This window comes from Cnephaeus nilssonii (assembly GCF_951640355.1).
Source record: "Cnephaeus nilssonii genome assembly, chromosome: 22".
Classification (NCBI taxonomy): Eukaryota; Metazoa; Chordata; class Mammalia; order Chiroptera; family Vespertilionidae; genus Cnephaeus; species Cnephaeus nilssonii.
The window spans coordinates 14,962,343-14,985,306 of NC_137093.1; the positions used below are offsets into that span (position 1 = coordinate 14,962,343).

Sequence of the window (22,964 nt, forward strand, 5' to 3'; positions counted from 1 at the left end):
CAGCCTCCTCTGTGGAGCCTCCTTTGGTAGCTCCAGCTGGACCCTTTTCTGCAATTCCGCTGCAGTCACATGCCGAGCATCCTCTGGCCCAGGCTGGGGGTCTGGGGCTCATCTGGGATTCCCACCTCTTCACGTCCTGCAGCCTCGTGCTGCGCCGAAGGTGTGAGCTGGGCCTGGGCTGCCCTGGCTCCCCAGCTTCTCCGCCCTGCTCTGGGGCTGCCGGGGCCGAGGCTGCTGCTGCAACTTTGATAGTACATTGGCTTCCAACCAGTCCATGGAATTATAAATGATTAACCGTTATCAGCACACATCTTCACCTCTGTGTAAAAATAGATTGACTGTAATGAGTATTTGAATAAATCATAAGAATGGCCGCCCTGCGATCATCTAACATCCTGCCGATGGCTGCCCGGTGAGTGAGCAGGGCGCCGGCCCTCCGCCTAATGGTCTGCGATTTAGTGCTGGTCGCCTCTGTGATTGACGGCCACGGCTCCCAGGGCACCTCCTCTCCAGCCCAGGGTCTGGAGTGGTTGGACCCCCAGGTCCAGGGGGCGGGGAAGGGCGCCTCCCTCATCCTGTTCCAGGAAAGCCTACCTAGGAGACAGGGCTGGGGTGAGGGAGCCAGAGCAGAAAGATAATGACCTCTGTGAGAATCGATGTCTCCTCGCACCGGAGGTTAGAGGGACCTCATAAGTCAAGTCAAGTACGCGAGGAGCAAGCTGAGCGTGAACCTTAATGAGAGCCAAGTATGGGGGGGAAATAGGTCTTCATGTTCTCTGCCTGTCCCTGCGGGCACCAGGCTCCCGGGCCACCCACACCCAGGGACACCTCCCTGGCAGGGATACAAGGAAAAACTGCATGGAGTAACAAGGAAAAACTCGTTTCTTCAGGTCCCAGGACTCAGACACGGGAAGATTAAAATGATCTTTCAAGTGTGGGGGGAAGAGGATGAGGAGAGGCAGGTTCAGAGGGCCTGGGACCAGCTGAGGAGGGAAAAGCCGGAAACTGTGGTGTCTCAGAGAGACGACCAGGGAAGGCTGTATTTGAGCGGGAAACAGCAAACATCCTAATTTAATCTCAGTGGTGTTCCAGTCCGTACGGCTGTGTAACAAACCACCCCCAAACTTAACAACTTAACAATGTTTATTATGCTCATATAATCCGGGAGGCATGAGTTCAAATAGGACCCAGTAGGGACAGCTGGTTTCTATTCCATCAGGTCTGGGGTTCATCTGGGGCAGATAAAAGTCTGGGTGCTAGAATCATCTAAAGCAAGCATGTCAAACTCAAAGGCTAACACGGGCCAAATAAACAAGGTTTAAGTTTATGTGGGCCGCAAAAAAACAAAAGATTCAATTTTCATAGAAATGTAGATTTATTTTGATCGAGACATGCTGAATACAAAGGGCTGAAATAAATGAGTAATTGTTAACATAAAATAATAGAACATTTTAATAAAAATTAATATTTTTTTCTTGAACATTAATTTACCAGACACTGAATAACTGCACAAATTAATAAGCGTAATGCAAATAAACCTATTTTTCTTGTTCTCCGAAAGCAAAATAGTTCCTGTTGAGCACACCAAACAAATCAGCCCGACTAATGACGTGGCAGTCGACTGCTAAAATATTCGCTGCTGGTATTAGTGGAGAGAAATGGTGCACCTCCATGTAAGGCGAATAGGGAAATGAATGCAAAACGATTATAGTAATCAGTCATTAGTGAACATTGTAGTTCGTTATTAATAATTATGTATAACAGGATATTGTGAAAATTAAGTTACGAAATTTTTATTAAAACGTTTTTTACATACCATTACATTGGCTGGGCTGCAAAAATATTCGTTGTGAGCTTGAGTTTGACATGCTTGATCTAAAGGCTCATAATTTGGGGGCTGAATACTAGCTGTTGCCTGAGACCTTAGCCAGACCACCATCCAGGCTCATGTGCTTCTCCGTGTAGCCTGGGCTTCCTCGCAGTCTGGTGGCTGGATGGCAAGAGGGAGCCTCCCGAGAGAGTGAGAGCCAGGAGGAAGCTCTGTTGCCTTTGTGACCTACCCTCCGGAGGCAGGCAGTGTCACCTCCACCACAGTCTCTTCACCGAGGCAGTTAGAGGCCACGAGGTTTAAAGACAGGACCGTGGAACTCCGCCACCACGTCTCGCAGGGAGTCCGGCAGCGCACTGAAGAAGAGATGGGTGGGGAGGGGATGTGTGTTGTTGCAGCCGCCTTTGCGGAACACAGTCCACCACAACTTGTGTTTGTCGAGTCTGGCTCTATGTGGCCTCCTCTACTTTCAAGGACAGGCTAAAGAAACCCTTGCCTTAGATCATGAAACTGTCTCTTAACTCACAGACTTCAGGGTTTAAAGGCCTCCCGGAGACCCTGCTAGGCCTCCTCCCGAGGTGGGACTTCCTGAGGACATGAGGGGTCAGGAGGCCCTGCAGTTGGTGGAAGCCTCTGCCTTGTAGTCCAGCTCTGCAAGAGTGGGTCTGGTTTGCAACCCACAGTTTGACGCGCCAGGTCTGGAGGGAGGCCTAGACCTGTGACCAAGGGCTCCACAAGCCCTGAGCCCTTCATTCCCATCCAGGGCTCCCCACACCCCCAACCTCATGGCCTTCAAGCTGGGGTACATTCTAGTCAAAGATCAGGGCTTAAGAGGCTGCCAGGGTGGTGCTGGGGACAGAGGGATGGGGGGGGGCGGGTATGGGCAACCCTTACTTCCTGCCCCACCTCTGTTCTCTGTCTCCCTCCTTCCCTCCCACACACACTGTAATCTGTCGGGGGCTGGGGGTGGGGGTGGGGGTCCTGAAGGACCAGGTTCCTTTCCTTTGTCATTTTCCCAACACAGATGCAGCTAAATTTGGAAGAGAATTATAGTGCCCTGGATGCCTTGTTGTGAATTAAGGGGATAGAAACTAATCTCAAGCAACCAAAGAGTGGACACCGAGCCAGTCGGTTTCCCCAAAGGACCATGATCTGAGAGTGTCTAATGCAGAAAGGGAGGGGCAGAGAAGAGAGGGGAAGGCGGGCTTGGTTTTGCTGGAAAGGTGCTGGCGTTTGGAGGGAGTCTTGGTGTCTTCCACAAGTCAGTTTGATAGTAATGTTAATAACCAACATTTATTGAGCACTTACTACATGCAGACACTAAGCTAGGCGCTTGACTGAATTTTCTCCTTGAACCCTTACACTACTTTATGAGATACTGTTATTATCTTCATATTATGGAAAAGGTGGGGGCTCAGAGAACACCAGAAATACCCTGGTGAGTGACAGAGAACGTTAGTGACAGAGTTGAAATCAAATTAGGAAACCACTTCATTGTGTGGCTCCAAGAACCTGGGTTTACTCTCCTATAAAATGGGGATGTCTGATTATGTCATATCCAGTGTCACTCCCAGTTCTGAGATTCTAAATATGCAGAAAAGATTCTGGGAACTTGCTTAGGTATGTAAAGTGGGGCCTACTCTCTTGAACTGGATCTGTGGGAAGCATGTAATGATTTTCTGTTCTCTCCTTCCCTCTTCTGGGAAACTCAGGTGAGGAGACTAATGTTTCATTTGGGCAGCTGAAGGAAGGAAACAAGTAAACACGTAAAGATCATTTGCATCTTCAAGGCTCCAACTTGGGGGCATACGTTGGGTTTGAAGTCCAAAGCTGGGTTTGAATCCCACCTGTGACTTATGATCCCGGGCACATCTCTTTGGTCTTCGATTCATCATCTCTAGACTGGGAATGGGATTGTACATGCTTCCTGGGATTCCGTGGGACTAAACGAAATCCAGCATGTGACAGCCCTCGAGCCACTCCTGCACCCCATAGCTACCAGCATGGTTCAGTCACTCACCCACCCAGTGAATAAATAAAAGGTGGAGCTGGAAGGTTGTTCTCCATTTCTTCTGCCATAGATGGTCAAGAACCTTCCCTTTAACTGTACCTTCTGTAAAAGTTCACTCATAAACTATTGATATTTTAATAATACACATTAGCATCTTGCCCTTTGGCGAATGAATATTGAATGAGCAATAAAGAGGCAAGAGTAGCCAGGTATAGTGCCGTGGGGAAGCTGGAATCATGAGTAGTTGTCAGGGGGAATGTCCCGTTCCAGGGCCCTGTGACTCACCTCTCCCGCAGTGACCCCAGGAAACAGCTCTTATAGGAACTCAGATTCCAGCGCAGCCCAGTTAGAGCAGGATTCGTCCTCCGTTTTCTCTCACTTGGCTGGAGGGAACTTGGGAGAAGAGAGAACAGGCCATCGACGAGCTGCTAAAGGCAGGGACAGTTCACTCCTCCATGAAGTCCTTGGCTCTCCCCTCCACCTTTGCTGCAGGTGCAGGCTTCTTCCTCATATGCTCTCTCCTGCTCCATAAATCAAAAGTCTGCAGACAGATTGTGTGCCCATAAGAAATCAGGCAACAAGCTTAGAAATAACTCACGCTAGTCCCGCCCCCTCTCTCCTTTCTCACCAGGTCTTAATGGGCGCCAGTGCTTGGAGTGTGTGTTAAGGTTTATAAGACATCATTTCCTACCTCTCACAGCTCCTGCTCCCAGCCCTGCTTCGGTGGCCTCCAGTTTGCCAGGGCCTCCATCTGGGCTGGGGTCCTCGAGTGTGCAGGGAACAGTGACAGGGGCTCTTCGTCGGTCCGGCTTAATTGGTGTGATTTAATGGCGTTGCTGGCAGATTCAGATTTATGCGACTTTCTGAGCTGCAAATCTGCTTTCTAAATGTAGAATTTTTGTGGAGTGGTAAAAAATAATGGCTGTTCTGTGATTCCTGCCTCCCGAGCTAGGAGATTGCAATTTACATTATGCAAATAGACATTATGCAATCAAGGCACTTTAGCAGGAATCTGGTGGCAGGGAGGCTGCTGATGAGATGCAGAGGGCTGCAGCCCTGACTGAAGGGGCTCTGGAAGGGGAGACAAACTGGGGAGGGGGCGGGGGGGGGGCGGGAGGAGGCAGAGAAGGTTCCTCTGGCTCAAGGAAGCAAAGTGGAGCCTGCCGGGGAGATGGACGCATCCAGGGAGCTGCCAATGCGACTCTCAATTAATGGCTTTGTTTAATCATACCCCCTGTCCAGAGGACTATTGTCTTACGGATAATTTCGTTTGCCTAACGAGATTTTGCTAATTAAATCTCCTTTCAGTTGGTGTGACTGTGCCTGCAGGAGAGGGGGCTATCTGGAGTCTTCTCCATAAACCTTTCTGGAGGGGGCCGGGGAAGGAGGACCGGGAGATAAGGGGAGGGGAGAGGAAGATGGAGGGAGAAACTCCTTGCTCTGAGCAGGAGGACCAGAGAGGCGGGGAGCAGGGTTTGGAAACTGCAAGGTGGCTGCCACCACCCTCCTTGCCTTTCTTTCCTGCTTCCTGGACATCCAAACACTCATAAATTCAGACAGCCTGAGGAATTCCCCCCTTTTTTCTTTCCCTGTGGCTCCATTGTCCCTTCTCAAGTTCTTCCCGAATCCCAGGAGGTGCTGAGGATTTCCAAGCTCTGCTCCCAGGGACTCCAGCTGTGCGTGGTGGGTGGAGGGGACCAGTGGTGATGCCACCGGGTGATGCTGGAGACGATGGGGATGTGGGAACCCCTCTCCTTGCATTTGCTGTTAGCTGGCCATTTCTCCAGGGATATCTGCATGAATCACAGAGAGAACACCTCCTCACATTCATTTATCATCAGCCAAGCATAGCCTCCGACGGTTGGAGATGCCCAGCACTGTGCCTACAAGAGCTGGAGCCTAATGAATGCTGTTGTATCTGACTGTGCCTGGCCTGTGCTCCATCATCCCCAGTGGTTCTCCACCATCCACAGCTTCCTGGGCCTGGCTGACCTGGGGCTTTGCAGCTCCACTCTGTCTACTTGTCCAGTTTTATCTCCTACACCCTCGTTACTCCCTCTTTCCTGTTAGTTACAGACACTCAGACACACAGGCACTCTTCTACCCCTGAACCCCAAATACACCGGTGCCCAAATGCTCTGCATAGCTTCACACCTCAGTGCTTTCACACTGCTGTTTCCTCTGCCTGGAATCTCCTCTGCCTGGATAACCGCTCCACTTGTAATGCCCAGCTCACATACCTCCCGTGATCCTCCTTACAAAGCGTCCCTCTTCCTGAAACGTGGCTGCACTCCTTTGTCCCGTGTGTCATCACAGGACCCAGTTGTGGTTGGTTGTCTGTCTACCCAAGTTAAGGACTAAACCTTATTCTTCTCCTAATCCCAGTGCCTAGAATTGTGCTTGGCTATGACAGGCACCCTACAAGGTTGGTTGAATGAGGTGATGGATGAATAGACCAAGGAGAAGAGAGTGGATAATAGAGAGGGTCTCTCTATTGGGCCCCCAAACCCCAGGAGGGACGGTGGTTGGAGATCAGGAGCTGTGTGGAGTTGGACAGTCTTTTACCTTTACTGTTGCCTTTACTTGTGGGGTGGGAAGGCCCTCATTGCTTCTGTGTGCCAGGCCCTGTACCAGGTGAAAGTGTCTCCTGTCCCACATTCTCACATGGATCCTAAGGAGGGTGTTGTGTTTGCAGAGGGAACTGGGGCTCCTTTGTCCTTGTCAGAGGGCAGGGCAGTGTCCTGTAACTGGGCCCACTGTGGGGCCCCCAGGATCTACCCATAGCAGGTGAAAGCTCCTATGCTTGCCCATCTCCGCCCCCCCCATTTACCCATTCCTCCATTCATCCACTCACCCATTCATCTATCCATCCACCCACCCTTCCTTACCTAAGCCCTACCAGAAGTGTGTCATACACTTGCTGCCTGTGAAGCCGGATCTCACACGTGTGCTGGAGTCCCTGTGTCTGGGTTTGTGTGCTGGGGAATGGGGCAGAGCTCAGGCCACACAGAGTGGCCTGTGGTGGCCAGTTCTGGACTCTTACCCAGGCAGTGGTGGAGACAACAGGAATGGAGGAGTCTGTGTTCCATGCTGGGGGCATGGGGACAGCCCGGGAGAACAATTCAGACCTCCGTGTGTAATAAGGGTGTATATACAATGTGTCTATATCATATGTGCATGTGTAGGCTGTGGTGTGTGTGTGTGTGTGTGTGTGTGTGTGTGTGAGAGAGAGAGAGAGAGAGAGAGAGAGAGAGAGAGGCAGTGTTTGAAGAGAGTAGCTTTGTGATTTTATTGGGTCCTGAGTTTTGGTGCTTTGCTTTTTGCCCTGGCATTTTCCCTTTGGTCCATGGGCGTCTGTCAGCGGCCGCCCCTTCATCTTAACATCCCCACCATGCCATGCTCTGAGTGTGAAGTGTTTCTCAGTACATAGTAGTAGGTGCTCAACAAATACTCCGTGATGCACGAAATGATTGAATGAATGAATTGAGTGGACAAGCATAACTTTGGGGCCACACTTGAGTTTGAGTCGTAGTGCTGTAATTTTCGTATGGGAACTTGAATACTAATACCACCTATTCTAGCTTTCTCAAAGGGCTGTTGGTGGAAGATTATAGGAGATATGTGAAAGTGTCTTATAAACTATAAAGCACCACACAAGTATGAGAGGTTATTATTATAATGATCATTACACTTGAAGTGATCCTTGTGTTTGGAAATTAGGGATTCTGTTTTTAGGAATATAAAATCATCAGGCCTGATTTGAACTCTGAGGCTTACAGAGCAATCATTACAGAAGCTGATTCCAGATCTGCCCAACTATGGAAACTGGGGCCGCGGTGGGAGGGAAGGCTGGTGGAAGTAGGCCCACCTTCATGCGGCCACCTGTCCCCATGTGGCCCAGGTGGATGGTCTCTCCTGAGGTTCTGCAATTGCCTCGACTTCGGTGCCTCATCATCTCTGCTGAAATCCTTTCCCCCATTCCCCTCTCTGCCAAGTTGGTGCACTGTCCCCTTCCAGGTTACCATGCATGCCTCCCTGAGGGCACTTACCACAGAACTACTTATGCCTGCCTCCCTCCCTCACCACAGCACACCTCTCAGGCAGGTACTGAGGATGAATGGGTGGATGGGGAATGGCCAAGGGAAGGGTGGAGGTTTTCTAGGTGCCCAGGATTGAGCTTTGAGGCACCCTAAGCTGTAGGGGAAGGTGAGGAAGAAGAAGCTTTAGGGAACTTAGCACTGCCAATGCCCCCAAACTTCTGAGAGATATTTCTCACCTTCCCGCATGCCCAGAAGGTCAAATCAGCGATCTTCCCGGGGTCACTGGGCCTGGGACTCCAATCCCATATGGGTGGGCAACTGGCTGTCAGCCAGATGGCAGTGAGGCCTGCAGGTTGGAGCTGAGGACAGGGAGACACTGCCTGTTGCTGACCCCCACAGGTGAGCAGTTACCCACCTGGGGAAGCAGGTGCTGCTCCCTTCCCTCCCAGCCCCTCCAGATTCTGTCTCTTTGAGCGGGCCCAGCTGGTGGGGAATCTGCTGGAAGCCCTCACAGGGACCAGCTCCCTTGCCTCAGCCCTGGGTTTGGAGGCATCTTGTCCCTACCCTGTTCATGGCATCCTCCAACCCCCTCCGCTCCCCGCTACTCTCCCGGAGCCCCAGTCTCCCGGAGCCCCAGGCAGCCACAGCAGTGCCAGAGGCTGGCAGGCTTTTCATTACCGAATGCACTGAACCTGTTTGTGAGTGTTTTGCAAAGTGTTTAATCCAAGGTGTTCCCTCAATTAAATTAGTGCAAACATCTGTGTCCCACATCCACCTCCATTTGCATTCTGTGCCATTTATTACAGCGGGAAATGGGAGCCACCTTAGGAATACTTAGGACCGAATTAGGCTAGGGGGGTGGGGGCACCTGGGGGTGCCCGTGAGGTTGGTCCACAAGACGGATCCCTCTCCAGGCTGGGACTTGTGGTGCAGCCACTCTCTGGTGCAGGAGACCACGAGAGGGACTGTGTCCGGGCTCAAGACCACCCGGTCTTGTCAGAGAAGGTGGGTGAGTTTAATACCCCTGACTCCCACCTGGGCCCCAGTACCTGCAGAGGCAGGAGGATTTCACTGCTGTTGTTTCATAACTTTAAACCCATTTTTTTAAAAAGTGTCACACTCACGTGACCCACCTGATCTCTCCCTGGGGGAGCCCTTTCCTGGTGGAGGGTGGGCTTTGTCATCATGAAACTGCTCAGCCATGGTGACAGCTGGGCATGGGCAGCAGCTCTCTTCCTCTTCCCTGTGATCCCCTCGGCTGGCAGGGCACTGATCTAGGGGACCAAAGAAGAGAACCAGTGTCAGCTGTGTGACAGTCACAGCACTCAGCGCTCCTCATGCATTAGCAGCCTCCCACCAACCCCCGGAGACAGGTCCTCTCCCAGCACAGCTCAGGGAGCCAGGCTCAATCCAAAGGTTACACAACACATTCCTGGTTCCACAGCCAGGAAGAGGAGCAGTGGGATTTGAACTCAGGTCCACACGGCTTCCACTGCACTTGGACTTCTCACTCAGGTGAAGCAGTTGGTATTGGTGTTGAATCGGGGACCTTGCCACTAGGATGGCGAAGCCTGCGGTCCCCAGGGTCTAGGATGGGGTGTCGGCCTGCAGGTGACTCACCGGAGGGAAGGGATTCCTGGCTTTTGTGGGTGGAGCAGGGAGGCAAAGGGGAAGTGAGTGAGGAAGAGGCTCAAGGACCTTAGAGATTACAGAATTCCTGAGTGGGGAAATTGAGGTTCAATGAGGCAACAGCTTGCCTGGGGTCACCGAGGGTTTAGTGGTAGAGGCTAGACTGGACCCCAGGGCTCTCAACTCCTGGGAGGAGAGCAATGTCAGGGCTAGGAAGGGCTCAGGGGTTTTGTGGGGTGGGTGCTGGGTGCTGGTCTACCCTCAGTAGGCCAGCTCTACCCTCAGTAGACCAGACCACAGCAGCCTGCCATCCCTCCTGGGGTAAGGAGCAGGGTGAGGAGGGATGGGAGGCTGCTGTGGGCTGGTCTACTGAGGGTCCTTCTGAGATGCCCTTACCAGAGAGCCTTCCAGGGAGGACTGCTGGCATTTCCAGCCTGGGCCCTGGGCAGGTCCTCACCAACCCTGGGTTTCTCTAGGGATATTGGGGGCGGCGGTGGAACATGAGGACATGGGAGGGGATTCTGAATCTGGGGCTGTACACCACCTGCTGGTGTCCATCTCTGCCTTGCCCTCCCATCTGCCCGGTGGAAGCATCAGGAGAAGGGAGTGCAGTGATTTGAGCGCCAATCCTGCTCTCCCACGTCCTTCCCTAATGAGAGAGGACCATGTCTTAGCCTTGGTTTCATTGGTTAAAGAGTAAGAGCAGTCTCATCTTACAGGAGGTTGGGAAAATTGAAGGAATAATGGGCATGCTTGAGGCTGCTTTAGGAGTCAGAACACTGTTGCTAGTTTTCCTTTCTGTCCACGGATCTGCCTACCTCCCCTATCCAGTGCCTGCTCCTGGATATCGAGGGGCGGGTGCTCTCCCGACAAGATGACGGGCAGCACCCCCTATCTCAGCTCTTCTTCCTCCCTCTTCTCTTCCTTCCCTTTCTCATCAGATTTAATAACTGCATCTCCACATGTGGCCCTGCCTGGGGCTTTGTAAGAATGAATTGCTTATCCCAGTTCTTACTTCCGAGAATCAACACGTTAATAACCACTGACTGTGTGTAGTACCCAGCTCTAGGCACAGCGGGGTGAGCTGAGAGTGAACTCCGGGCTTCTTGTCTCCTCCCTGGGATCCGAGGGTTCCTGCTTTCTTTGGATTTGCTGGGTCCTAGGACGCTCTGTCTTTACTAGCAGGATTTGGGGTTTCTGTACCTTTGTGCCTCTCTGCTTCTCCGTGTGAGGTTCTTTTTGCCTAGAATGCCCCTCATCCCCCTTGTTTACCTGGTTAGAGCTCGTTTCTGGGTGTTGTGTAGTCTGTGACCACATCGCAGCTAGGGGGTTATTTTTCTTGAGCTCCTGGTGCACCTTGGTCATCTTACTGTGACTGTTTATCACACTGTAATGTCTTTACTAGAGATGCGTCGCCCAAGTAAAAGAGTCCAGGTAAAGAGTTCAGAGTGTAGCATCCTAGACCCAGTATGGGCCCCCGGGGTCACCTGCTCTGCCTTGCCTGGAGGCCAGATCATTTTCGGTCCATCCCTAGCAGAAGAGAAGGCCTGTTACTAGAATACCTTCCTCTCCTGTTAGTCTTTGGCACTTAATAAATGCTTGTCTTCAGTGAAAAAGAAGGATCTCTTACCCTTTGAGGCAGCATGGAGGGACCTGGAGAGTATTATGCTAAGCGAAATAAGCCATTCAGAAAAAGACAAGTATCACATGATCTCACTCATATGTGGAATCTAGTAAACAAAATAAATTGATGAACAAAATAGATCCAGAGACATAAAAATATAGAACAGACTGGGGAATCTCAGAGGGAAGGTTGGGGAGGGTGGGGGAGGTAGAAAGTGATCAACCAAAGAACTTGTGTGTGTTTGTGTGTGTATGTGTGTGTGTGTGTGTGTGTCTCCCCCATGGACACAGACAGTAGGCTCTAGTTTCTGGGGTGTTCATTCCCAGAGCATGTCCCTGCCTCTTTTATTTGCAATTCTAGTAAGTATTTTCTCCCTCCCACTGGCCTTGGGATGGGATCTCCAGATGGAGCCAAGGACAGTCAGAGAAGAATGACCCCCTTAATTCACTGTGCCTGTGTCTTTGCCACAGACATTTCCTCTTCCTGAAAAGTCTTTCTTCTCCCTCTGCATGGCCAAGCCCTGCCCATCCTCCATGATCCCATGCCACCTCTTCCACAAATCCAAGATCCCTCTGCAAAAGCAGTTTCTCCTCCCAGAGCATCTGGCCTGAATCTCCAACACTGGCCAGCGTCCACCTACATCACAAGTGTATCTGCGTCAGTCCTCTTCCATGCAGCTGGTCAGTGCAGGGCCCGTGGCTGATGGTTCTGTCACCCTCACTGCTCCTGGATGGCACCTGGTGGAATTTATAGTACACTCGTTCTGAATGCATGCATGAATGAATGAATGAATGAATGGGACTACTCCTGGCTTCTCTCAGAGGGAGGTGTCTGGGTTCTTCTCCCATCCTCTGCTTGGACTTCTCTGTCCCAGTGTTCTAATGGACCTGGAGGCACATTTGTCACCAGTCACTGGAAACTGGATGCTGTGGCCAGCAGAAGAAAAACAGGTGTTAAATTCTGTTTTGTATACTGAGCAGACTGGAATTACTTCTGTGGGGCAGGCCTGTCAAGTCTCGGGAAACCGATACTCTACATGCAAAGTCTCCAAAACAGAGTAAGCAAGATGGGCCATTGGAATAAGAGAAGAAAATATTACAACTTAATATATTTATATTTTTATCTCATCCTTGTTAGATTTCTATTGTTGACTATGTTCCGTAAGAACCATCATGCATTGGTAGAACAGTATGTCTAATATATATACACACATACGCATGTTTCATATGTATATATTGAAGGTGTATTAAAATTTTTTACTGTTAGGGTAAACTCAACTGAGGACCATGGAGTTGGGCCACTGCCCACTGTTTAGGAGGTGAGACAACAGTTATTTGTTAGTGTCTCCAGACAAACATCCCACCCCCTAGTGTGGCCTCACCTCCTGCCCAAAGCTTTACACCCTGAATCTGGCTACACAGCAAATTGTTTAGGGAAAGGAACTTGGGATCCTATTCCCCTGTGAGTGTCCAGGTGTGGCACGCTGTAGGTACTTGGTAAATCAAGTGTGACTTGAATTATATTTATTTGAATTGATTGAGACTATCTGAGAATCTTTTAAAGCTTTAAAATTTGACTTTGACTTAACTCCCAATTGTCTACTCCAGACAGTACACAATGTATTTACTAGAGACCCATTATGCAACAAAAAAATATGTCTGCTGTGTACCACGTTGTGAGCTAGGTATGGGTGACAAATCTGAGGTCCCCAACCTCAAATTACTTACATTCCTTTCCCTCAAAAGCAACTAAACAAAAGCCAACCAAACGAGAAATCTTCATAACGGAAGTCAGCACTCCCTGTTCACTGGGGTTATTTTGAAACAACCAGGCCTGGTCCCATTTCCTCTGCACTTGCTCCGGCCAGTGCTCCCAGCCTCTGAGGGAGACAGACCCACCAGCACACAGTCATGTTCCAGGAGCTGTGCTAGACCCTGGCGGGCGTGACCAGGCCAGAACAAGCAGCGTGTGGTTAGCATCCCTGGGGCAGTGCAGTGGGTCACGAGTGATTCGTATTTAAATGATGCTTAGGCTGAGTCTCTCCGCTGAACTTGTAGACCCTGTGTTGAAATTTCAGAACCGCAGAGGGGCCTATCAGATAAGGAGTGAACCTGAGAGGGAGGCGGCCTCCACAGAAGACAGATAGACCGCTCATAGGTCTTACAGCTCGCCTCCCTCACCTTACAGTGAGAGAGCACAGCCCAGAAAGTTGAGGCCTCTCGCCCGTGGCTGCAGGACTAGAGAAAGAGGTGGCAGATCCAGGGTGCAGCTGGGCTCTTGTCCTGGCCTCCCTGGGCCTCCTCTCAGCACACGGAGGACCCCCGGCTGCGCCAGGCTGGCCTGCCTTTTTCACATCCCCGGGTTCCGTAGCCAGGAACAGCACATTCAGAGCCTTCACCGAGCTGCGGGCTGTGGGCACCCCCTCCACCCTTCAGCAGCTTCCGGAGGGGCCAGCGGCCTGCGGCCCGGGCATCATGGTCCCTGCATGCGACTTCTTCTCTCTTTCTGTACAAGTTGAGCACTTGCCACCCTGCTGTCTGTTTTTCCTTGCTAAGGTTCAGTTCTAATTATGTTGATTTTCTTCATCCCACCCCCTCCTGGAAGCTTATTAGGTTGAATATTTTTATTTATTATCATTTCGCCCAACTCCTGCCAGCATTTCCAATTACTCTCCCCGCTTCCTTGTAATTGTCTTTCTGTAATGGCTCTGAAACAATTGCGCTAAATGAGGTGTCTCCTGGAAGATGAGAGTCTCACTTCATTAAAGGCTAATGTATTCTCAGCTCCAGCTCTGTGGGGCTGGCTTGGAAGGAAGACATTTAAACAGCTTCTTTTATTTTATAGGGAGAACTTTTCAGCGACGAAGATGTCTGTGGGGTAGATGCGGATGTGTGTGTGTTTCCTGATTTTAATTTAAAGAAAGTTTATAAAATAGTATAAGCCTCCTTATTGATGAACCTCAGTCTCAGGGAGCTGAGATTTCCGAGCATGGGGCATCGGATAGAAAGGACCCGTTTATTCAGATGTCCTCCTGGCCTTTCTACCAGGCCCCTCCCTCCCCCTCTTGCTCGCCTGCTGATCAGCCCCAGACCTTTCACCCTCCATCCTGTGTTTCTGTCGCCTGCATAATGGGCTCAGTTACCACCGTGGTGATGACCTTCTGTTATGGGTTATTATTTTCCATTTATATATCCTAAGTCATTCATTCACTTGCTCCTTATCCATTCATTTGTTCATTTGTTATTCACTCAACACATGTTTATTGCCGGCTTTGTTCAGGCATCATTCAGGATGCAGATGTGCCCTTTTGGAGTGTAGAGAACAGTGAAGAATAGAGACAGGTGACAGGAAAGCAGACACTTCTAGTGCAAGAGGCTAAGTGTTGGGATCAGGCAAGGGCAGAACATTCCGAGAGCACTGGACAAGGCACCTAATAAAATCGTGGAGTCACAGGAGGCTCCTTGTGGGAGGAGGGGTCTGAGTTGATACTTGAAGGATGAGGAGTTAGCCAAGTGTCAAGGGAGTGGGTGAAAGTACTCCGGGCAGAGAAACTTAAGCACGTAGAGAGGGCTTTGCAGGAGAGGTGCAATGCAGGACTTGCCTTCCAACAGGACCACCGTGTGGACAGAGGCCGCGGTGAGGGGGCAGCTGGAGGTCATGGAGGGATGGGAGGGACATAGAGGACTTCTAAGCAGATGATTTGGCCAGATCTGTGTTTTGGAAAGACTGTTCTTGCTTCAGCACATAGAATGGATGGAAGAAGGGGGAAAAAAGGCAAGGAGGCCTTTAGGAAGCTATTGCAGGAAGTGGCAGCCGAGAAAGAGAACACTCTGTACACCTGGGAGGCATTGCAGGGGGGGAAATGACAGGCTGGGAGTGGGAGCGATGGTGAGGGAGACGGCCATCGAAGATGAGAGCCACTTCTGTGGCTTGGGCAGTGGGTGAACGTTTGTGCTGGGGTTCCCAACACCAGGACGAGGCTGGTACTCCATGAGAGGTCCTTAGCTCCCCCAGGATATGGGACTCCCAGGCTCAAGTCCCAGCAGATGCTGGGTAACATTCCCCAAGGACAGCTGTGGAACCCCAGCACCTTCCCAGGGGGGCCTGTGGGTTGTCTAAAGGCATCAGCTCGCTCTTGTAAGGGGTGCTCAACAAAAAATGTTAACTTCCACGGCTTAAAGTCTTTATGAAAACAGGGTTTGGGCCATTGCTAGCTAAAAAGGACTGGTCATGGGACAGGAAGTCTAAATCAGCAGCAGCATGGGTAGGTGGGAAAGCCAGTCTATCCTTCTGGAGTTTGCAAGTGTTTTTATGCATTAAGGAAGGGAAGTGGGAAGAAAGATGCAAGCCATCTGAAAGAATTTACATCAGCCCTAGCCAGTTTAGCTCTATGGTGAGAGTACCTGCCCAAGGACTGAAGGGTCCCGGGTTTGATTCTGGTCAAGGGCACATACCTCGGTTGCAGGCTCAATCCCTGACCCCAGTTGGAGCGTGTATGGGAGGCAACCAAGCGATGTGTCTCTCTCGCATCGATGTTTCCCTCTCTCAGTCTATCCCCCTGCCTTCCACTCTCTCTAAAAATCAATGGGAAAATATCCCCTGGTGAGGATCAACAACAACAAAAAAATTTACATCAGCGATCGGCACAGGGGTGGGAGAAGGGGGCAGCTCGGGGAGAGGCTCCCAGGCTGCAAAGAGGAATGCCCGCTCCTGTGGAGCGGCTGTGGGCAGCAGTCCGGAAGCCCACGCGTAACAGAGGCTCCTGGAATTCAATGGTGCCTGGCTGGGAGAATCTGCAGAAATAGCCACCTGGAAACCAACCCGAACTTCCAACAGAGCCATAGGAGTCTGAGCAGTGTTGTCAGAGCTGGTCCACAGCTACCAACAGGCTAGCTGCTCTGTCTCCTCCTCTCGCTTCCCGGCTGCTGTAATCTAATTTAGAACATCTCAGGGTCTTCTCCTCGGAAGGGTTGCATCTGTAGAGCTCATTAGCACACCTGTGTGCTCTACTCTGAGCTGAGCCGGTCACTTGTTGGCTCTGACTTCTGACCCAGGCACCCTAACCGATACCAAGCATTGCCCAAGCAGCTCCCACGGTGAAGGCTGCCTCTTCTAAAGGGTTTTTTGTTTGATAGTTGAGGAAGAGTAGGAAGGCCGTGCGTGTCTGATCTGTTTGGGTTGGAAGTGAAGAATTTGGAGCTTACACCACGTGGATGAATTAAGTACGTCCAGCATGCTTTTGTGCTTCTGAGGCATTTTCCAATTTTGTTGCTGGAAGCTGGCCAGCAACAGTGGTGGTTATAGTAATAAAAGTAATAATAATGATTTCTATATTTTTCAAGGCTTACTATGCCCCAGGCACTCCTTTAAGCACTTGCATGTAGTATCTCATTTAGTCCTCACAATAATCCTATCATGCAGATATTATTATTATTGACTCTATTTTACCAAGGAGGGAACGGCAGAAAAGAGAGGTTACGTAAGTAAACAGACTACCAGGGCTCCCCAGCCAGCAGCTTCCTACTTAGAGTCACAAAAAGAGGGAGTCCGGCTGGACCAGAGCCAGTTTGGGAGCAGCTGAGGCCAAAGAGAAGTGGCTTGGTTCAGACCTACACATGCTGTTTTCCTAATGGCTTTTCACACCTCCTGTCATGTATTACTTTTTCAATTTATACATCCTAACTCATTCATTCATTCATTCATTCATTTGTTCATGTCCTTCAAGGCCTATGTGAATGCCACTGATTCCCTGGCAGAATCAGGTCCACCTTCCCAACTGGTTCCCAGAATACTACATTCATCTCTCAATAGTGATTTCTTTGCAAGTCTGTTACCTCAGCTCCAGGAAGGGACCTTGGCTTACTCCTCTTTATATCTTTGGTGCCCAGCACAGAGCCTTGCACACAGTAGGTTTTCTATGACTAAATACTTGCTATTAGGGATGTCAGTATGTTCAGATTAGGGGGCAGGCTGGATGTCAGAGTAAAGGAGATCCCTACTCCTGTCCATTACAGAAGGAGCAAGCTGCCCAGACATGCTGCACACCGGGCTCAGCTCCCCAGGGCGACTGCCTGGAATAGGGGGCTGCTGCTAGGACAGAAATCTCCCCCACACGCTGGGAAGGGTGGGGTTGAGGTGAGCTCTCCCCAGGGCTGGGACTGGAGGAAGCAGCGTCTAGCTGGATGTTTATTCTGATGAGGCGCTTATGTAACGCCAGGCTCCCTGGCTCCCAGGGGCTGGAGAGAGCACACAAGGAAACAAACAAGCAGAGACGCAGCCGTTGTACTTTAGACAACTGAGTGAGGAGGTGTGTGCATCGACATCCTCCTCAGAGGTTTAGCACCAGGGCAATGGCCACGCAGTGTTTTACAAAGACTAAAACGTGTCTTTAAATATTTAAGTGCAAAAAGTCACTCTGATTGACATTCCTCCAAGGCTGCCAGGGGTGCTAAGAGATTCTGCCCTCAAGAAGGGCAGGGCCATGCCTCAGCAGCTCCCTCCTTACCAAGGCCCTGGTCACTGCCTGGGGCAGCGAGGGGAGAAATGGGGGAAAGACGTACTAGCTCCAAGAGCCGGGTCCTGGTCACGAAACAGCCGCATGACTTTGGGCAAGAGGCTGACCCTTCCTGAGCCTCAGTTCCTGCATCTGTAAGATGAAGAGGACCATCAGCTCTCCCTGTCCGTGCCCAGGCTGGTTGGAGTCCCTGTGCCTGAGGTCATGCAGGAGATGGGACCGCTTTGTGATGGGGCCTCTCGTCCAAGCTGGGTGATACAGAGTCCTCTATCTGCTCAGGTGTCCCTGCCTCACCTTCCATAATACTGAGAACAGGATCCAGGTGAATTCTATGTCCAAGGTCCTCGGGGGCTCCTGGACTCACAGACTAGGCCTCCTGAGCCCAAGAGGAATGGGAAACTGGCCTGTGCCGCATGACAATGGGAATTGTAGGCTGAGAAGCCTGGAGCTGAGCTAGACAGAACATCACTTCCTCCATTTAACTTTTACGAAGGCTCTACCCTGTGCCGGGATGGTGCTAGATATTGAGGATGTGAACGTGGGTACCAGTCCCTGTCCTTTCAGAGACTATAGTCTAGTGGATATTCCAGATTAGTGCCCACTCTTCACTTTATAGACAAGAGAGAGAATAAGGCCCAGGAGAGGAAGTGACTATCACGTGGTCACATGGCCAGTTAGTGGAGTTGGCAGGATAAAAAACCCACCTTGTGAAGATGAAATGAGCTAATACATGCCAAGGGCTCAGGGCCGTGCCTGGTACCTACCTAGTGAGAATGAGATACATGTTTCTTTTAGGTTTCCAGCCACTAGGAATGGCTCTTTGTCCACAAACTCCTTCTTGGCCCTGAGCTCCTGCCTCACTCACATCTTGAGGCCAGTTTTTCAAATGAGACTGAGCCACCCCCACAGTGAAAATGACAGGAGGAGGATGGGATTGGCAGTGGCCCTGAGGCCCTGGGCCCTGGGCATTTTATTCCTCCATTCCACCAGTGCTTGTGGGGAGCTTTCCCTGGCCAGGCACTGGGATGACATTGCCCCTTGGTGATGGAAACCAGGATTCCATCAGGGACCATCCACTCAAGGGCTCACCTGGTTACCAGAGACAGGGTCACCCAAGTCCACAGGAAGTCTTTGATTCCTGAACAAAATAACCAATAAACAGGTGCCAAGCCTGCTGAGGGGGCTGAGGTGAAGGAAGAGACGTATTGTCTGCACTTCAAGACCCAACTTAAAGTCAGGAGCTCTCCTAGGAGACTGGACAGCAGAGGTGAGGAGGTGAAGATCTGAGCAAGCCTGCCAGAGGGACTTCGGGGTCCACAGTGCTGGCTTCTACGTTCCCTGTATATGCTTGTCACCACCAGAGGTCATCTTGCCCATCCCCCCGCCTCCAGGTGGGACTGCACCTAACCAACCAACCAAACGATGAAATTTCCCCCGTTCCTGAGAATAGCCATTCTCAAGAATAAAGGGGGCTGCCGAGAGGAAGGAAATGGAGGAGTGGCAGGGGTGCCACGTTCTGGGGCGAGTCCAGAAGAGAGGAAGCAGCCATGGGGTCTTAGAGCTGGATCTCTAGATATGGATGTACCGAATTATCTCTTTAGACGTCATCAGAAACATCCTTAACAGAGACATTTCACTGAAAATCAAGGGTCATCCTTCCTCTGGTCTCTTCCCCCACTGCCCAGAACCCTGGCTGGCACCTCAGGGGCAAATCCAGAAACAACAGAGACATTCCCGACCAGGTGGAACTCACTGTGTTGGGGAGGAGGGGGGACAGGGAGCAGGCCAGATTCTACCCAGCAGGTACCCAGTACTCACTAAGCCAATCCCGGGGCTGAGAGATGGGGCTCCCCAAAGAGAGGCCTATCCACCTAGCTCTGAGGACCGGTTGTCAGCTGAGCCTCCCCTACCAGTGTCCTGATCCTCATGCCCAATCCTCAGAGCTTCCTTTTTGTCCACCTACCTCTGCCTTGGTAGCCCCAGGAGGAGGATTTCTTGCCAGGTGGTTGTCTACTTTCTGGTTTCTCAGCAGATCAGTCCCGCTGCTTCTCTTGGCTCAGCTGCTGGAGTGGTTGCACAGTTCTTAGTGATGATCTTCCTCCAGGAGCAGGGGACACAGAGAGCGGTTGTGCTGCTGCCCGGCTGCTGCCAACATCAAAGCCATCCGCGTGGCTTTGGTAGAATGTTAAGAATTGCGAGATAATTAAGTTGCATTTCTGTGCATTGTTTACTGTTGCTCTCAACCGATCTCTACCCCATAGGGGCCAATCTGTGCAGGGTTTTCTGTTGTTATTTTTTTTTTCTTTTTCTTTTGCAGGCTGTTTGTACCTCATTCTTCATTATGCTTCAGTTACAATTTTAATTTTACTATTATTAAATCTTCCCCAAAGCTGTATTATTCTGCGCCTCTGAGCTCGAATTCCTGATTTGGGGACTGTTTGCATCTGGGCCTGTTCACAAATGATTGTTCTTGTTTACAAAAGAACATACATTAAAACTGCACTGGAGGAATCCTGGCTCCCCCACCTCCTCCCGCCCTGCTCACCTGGCTGCAGGAGCCGGAAGAGGGGGTCTGGCAGTTCGTGAGATTTTGCCATTGAGAGAGCATCTTCATGGCCTCTGATGGCCAGCGGAGGGGATAGGAAATTGCGTGCACGGGGCAGGCGGGCAGTGAGCTGGCCTGCAGGATAGCAGCAGTAAAGGGCTCCATATCTATTCCAACAAGACAGTGTGTGTAATGGTTAGGACATGGCCATTGGAACCATATCTGTGTTAGAAACCCAACTTCTTTTACTAGGCATGTGACATTGAGCAGTTAGGTAACATCTCTCGGCCTCAGTTTCCTTGTTTGAAATTGAGGAAGAAGATAATAGTGCCCCCCAGGTAAGGATAAAAATTGGTAATGTTTGCCTGGCTGGTGTTGCTCAGTGGTTGATCATCTATCTATGAACCAAGGGGTCGCGGTTCAATTCCCAGTAGGGGCACATGCCCGGGTTGCGGGCTCGATTCCCAGTGTGAGGCGTACAGAGGGCAGCCAACCAATGATTCTGTCTCATCATTGGTGTTTCTCTGTCTCTCTCTCTCTCTCTCTCTCTCTCTCTCCCTTTCTGAAATTAAAAAAAAAAAAATTTGATAATGTTTTAGAACAGTGCCCTCCAGATGTAAGGACTTAGTAAAGGGTAGGTGAAGTTACCTTACCATCGTGATGGGTATTTTCTCATTCTGTTTCCTGCCCGTTTTGCTTCCTCCATCGCCCATCTCAAGCTTACTTGCCCAGGCCGGCCTCAGTCTCTGCCATCACTAAGCGAGTGGAGTGAAATAGGAACCACTTGTCGTGTGCTCCTAATGACTGGGGAATGGTGGGGATCAGCTACTTGCTTCCCTAAGAAGGAAAGAATGGCAGATTCCCAGGGGCCTGAGCTGGCAGGGTGAATGGGACCTTGCCCAGCTGAAGGTGGTCGGCCTGGGGCTTTGAGAGCCCAGAGCCAGCTGCCAGCGCCCACGGCCCAAGTCGCTGGCTGGGCCCCGGCGGATCCAGTGCAGCCAGCCCCTCACGCTCTCTCCTCTGCACCCACGCCAACTTCCTCCTGAAGTTTCCTCAGCTTCTCTCTTCCTCTGTCACTGTCCCCCCATGCTGCCGTACACACACTAAAACCATAACTTTTTCCCCCCTTTCCCATTATCTCTAACCCATATACTCTGGGAAGTTTAATTTGTTCTCGGTAGTAATCACCATTAACTAGAAATTGTCTTTCTCTGTGTAAACACGTCATTAGTGAAGCTGGTTTTCTGCAGGGTCCAGATTTCATTTTTATTAAAATGAAACACTTTCAGGCGCCTCACTGTGTCCAAGGAGAGAGAGTATAATTTTAACCCATTGGGTTGGCCACAGATAATTGGGCTGACATTTGATTGGACGATTAGGAAAATATCTTCTTTGCATGCTGTATAATTTGCATTTTTCCCCACTTATATGAAGCTAAGTCATGCTTTCGTACACAGGCAGTTTTAATGAGCATTATAAATCCTAATGAATATATTTTCATGTTCATTTTATTGGCTTGTTTTTATTACTGGAGGTCTGAAAAACAGGGCCAGTGAGAGAGCTGCAGAGGAGGTGGCAGGAGAGAGAAGCCTGTGGCAGCCCAAGCCCTTCTCTGCCCCCCCCCCCCCCGGGCTGCCAGCAGGTGGAGGACCCCCTGATTCGGGAGGGCCAGGCGGGAGGGGTCATCCTGCTCCCCTTTAACACACACCAGAAGTTGCTTGGGAGCCCAGAGGATGCAGAGAACGTGTCTCTCACCCTGGGCTTCAGCTTCTACTGCAGCCGGGCCCGTGGCAGCCTCAGCCGTTGCAGCTGTGAACGATACCGCGAAGCCTGATTCATCCTGTGCTGGATGGAAGGGCAGAGAAGTACTACAGTGTCTGCCACAGGCCAAAGACTCTATGCAGGTTGATCAGACAGAATTGGGGTGGATTCTGCTTCACCAGGAATTGCCCTGCTCAGCACTGGTTCTCAAACATGAAGGTTTTCTCCTGGATGACTCAGAAGGTTCTTCACTATCTTAGAGTCTCAGCACATCATCACAAGATCAGTTTCAGAAATCTGCTTCCCTCTCCATTCACTCATTCATTCATTGATTCCATAACCTTTTGGGGGTGTCTACTGTGTTCTAGACCCTGAGCCAGGACATATAAAAAGGGGTCCCTAAAATCTCCATCAGCTTCAACATTTAAAAAAATTCTGTAATAAATGACCAATAAAGTAACCTTCCTATTCCATCTGTGGTCTGGTTCTAAATCACTCGGTGAGCACCAGGAGTTTGGTCTGTTTCTGTGGGCCCCGGGCATCGCACAGACAGACCCCTGTCCTGCTCCCGCACACTGAGCCTGCCCCACAGGAAACTATAGGTGCTGCTCGAAACCATGCCCTTCGCTCCAGCCAACGGGCCTCTCTTCCTCTCAGGACCCTGGGCAGGGCCCACCTTGCCCTGCTGCGGGCCACTGACCAGCAACTCAGCCGTGGATTCTGCTGTGGGAGCCTGGATGGGGCCTGACTGGTCTCCACCGCCCTTCTGCTCCTCAACACCCAGCCACTCTCTGCTGATTGTCCCAACCCACTGATTCTCCCACCCACTCTCCCCTTTCAATTTTTCTCTTTTTAATCAGAACGGTGTTTGCTGCATACAGAGGTTGGGAGTTTTGAGGATGTTTTAGAAATTAATTCAACATAAAACTAGTTCAGTTTCCTTTGCCGCTATCTCTTCAAAATGGCCCTGGGGGTGACTGTCCCCTCAGAAACTGATGACTCATGTAGACTT

General features: G+C 50.8%; 1 protein-coding gene and 1 pseudogene across 4 annotated transcripts in view; both read left to right on the forward strand.

The window, feature by feature from the left end:
• Window positions 1-22,025, forward strand: part of LOC307094276 (small ribosomal subunit protein eS4-like) — a 47,107-nt pseudogene extending 25,082 nt beyond the window's left edge. The window contains exon 3 of the transcript in view: window positions 21,834-22,025. The product of the transcript in view is annotated as a small ribosomal subunit protein eS4-like (transcript). The remainder of the gene's footprint in view (window positions 1-21,833) is intronic.
• Window positions 1-22,964, forward strand: part of PKNOX2 (PBX/knotted 1 homeobox 2) — a 280,121-nt gene that overhangs the window by 109,649 nt on the left and 147,508 nt on the right. The window lies entirely within an intron of this gene.